The sequence below is a fragment of the Nicotiana attenuata genome, unplaced genomic scaffold (assembly GCF_001879085.1).
Source record: "Nicotiana attenuata strain UT unplaced genomic scaffold, NIATTr2, whole genome shotgun sequence".
Lineage (NCBI taxonomy): Eukaryota > Viridiplantae > Streptophyta > Magnoliopsida > Solanales > Solanaceae > Nicotiana > Nicotiana attenuata.
Window position 1 is genome coordinate 25,903 of NW_017674911.1, and position 2,421 is coordinate 28,323.

Below are 2,421 nucleotides of genomic sequence, written 5' to 3' on the forward strand. Positions count from 1 at the left end.
CTTTAAAAATCACTGGGCAAAAATGCCCTTCGCGTTCGCGGGAAGGGGGCCGCGTTCGCGAAGGGTAGATGAGTCAAAGCATCGCGAACGCGAGATGCTAGTCGCGAACGCATAGAAGGATGGGGCTGGGTCCGGGATTCTCTTGTACGCGAACGCGAGATGGGGCTCGCGAACGCGGTGAAGGGGAAACCAAGGCTACGCGAACGCGGGGACTTGTCCGCGAACGCGAAGAAGGGAAAGCCCACTGGTACGCGAACGTGAGCTGAGTGCTGCGAACGCGAAGAAGCAATTATCTGAGCAAAAATTGCAGAAAAAAATCTGCTATCATTCTAAGTTTAAAAACACCCCGAACACCTCCGAGGGCTCCTAACCAATCACACACACTAACTCAACAACATCCTACGAACTTAACCGTGCGATCAAATCGCCAAAATAACATCATAAACGAGGAATCAAACCTCAAAATCATCACTTTTTCATCAAACTTCATAAACTTCAAATTTTAGATATTTAGGTCTGAAACACGTCAAATGACGTTCGATTTCGACCAAATTCCACAGAAAGCGCTTAAACCATATATAAGACTTGTACCGGGCGTCGGAACCAAAATACGAGCTCGATACCACAGTCTTTTAATCAATTTTCATTTCCATTTTCCTTAATAATTTCAGAAAAATAATTTCACAGAAAAATTCTTTTCCTCGGGTTCTAGACCTCGGATTTCGACTCCGGGCATACGCCCGAGTCTCATATTTTTCTACGGACCCTCCGGGACCGTAAAATTACGGCGGGTCCGTTTACCAAAGATGTTGACCGAAGTTAACTTTAATCATTTTAAAGCCACATTTTGAAATCTTTCACAGAATTTAACATATAATCTTTCCGGCTACGCGCCCGGACTGCGCATGCAAATCGAGGCAACTAAAAGTGAGGTTTTCAAGGCCTCGGAAGCACGAAAAAAGAGAGAAATCCGGTGATGACCCTTTGGGTCGTCACATCTGCGATCCAAGATTGCTATGCTAAACTTACACGACAAAATGAATATTGAAGCTTAATTTCCTTGTCATTAACATTTGATTACTGGAGCATTGCTGCCGCAATTTGTTCTTAGGCCCAGACAAGAGCAACTTGGGCTTTTCCTTGGCAACCATTGCTCGACAGCGGATTCGCCAGAAATTAGGGTTTGTTCTTGAACAAAGACGACGGAGTTTGGGGCTTAACAACTTGATTTTCTGTTAATATATTTCAATGTATTTTCATGTATTTCATTGTCTTTTTTTCATTGTAATTCAATGTATCACGTTGTATTCCATGTATTTCATTGTATTCACTGTCTTTTTTTTTTTTATTGTATTTCAATGTATCCTGCTGTAGTCTATGTATTTTATTGTATTCACTGTCTCGCTATATGCCATGAATGTATTCATATATTTTTTTTAATTAATATAATTTATATATTTAGATGTATTATATAATTTCTCTAAAGATTGCTATGTTTTTGGGGTATTTTTCTGTTGAGAACCTTTTTACATGCTTGATCCTTTTTTAACTATTATTTATAAAAATAGCACCATTTATTGTTTATTCCAAAAAGAGCACTTTTATTTTCATTAATGGCACATTATAAAAGTTAAGCTCAACATCTAATAAGTTAACTCACTCACTAATCACGGGAAGTACTTTTTTTTTGTCCATCTTCATTTTCCCTTTACAACATTCATCTTCTTCACTCCATATTTTGAAAAGCTGCTGCATATCTCAATGCCACCCAAATCAAGGTGTATTGATTTATACATCTTTTATACTCTGTATATCAGGTATCACTTTAATTCAAAATGTATATTTATGTATATAATTTTTGTATATTTATTTGTGAAGTGCTATCTTATTTTAAGAGGTATTTTTAATGTATACTGTATTTTATATGTCAAGTGTCATTATATATATATATATATATATATATACATATATAAATATCATCTTAATTGAAGATGTAACTTTTATGTATATGTTTTTGTATATTTTATATGTGTTAATTCAAAGTATATTTTTATATATATGTATTGTATATATGAAGGTATATTATTATCGAAATAAGAGCTTTATGTTAAGAAAGGAAGAAAGAAGTAAGAGAAAAACTTAAGAAAGATAATTAAAAATAAAATGAACGGAACAAATTTAAAAAATATATTGGCTTCGGTAGAAAACAAAACTAAGAAGACGAAGAAAAAGAAGGAAAGCTAATAGATAAAGAGAGAAAAAAAGACATGATTTTTGTACAAATAATTATTAACTTTCCATTCAAATTTCTTATGTTTAGGGATTAATAGTTAATATTCCTATTTTAATGGAATTGTGTGTTACAAATATAAATATTTTCCTGCCATATATGTAATATTGAATTTAATGCTAAAAATTTGT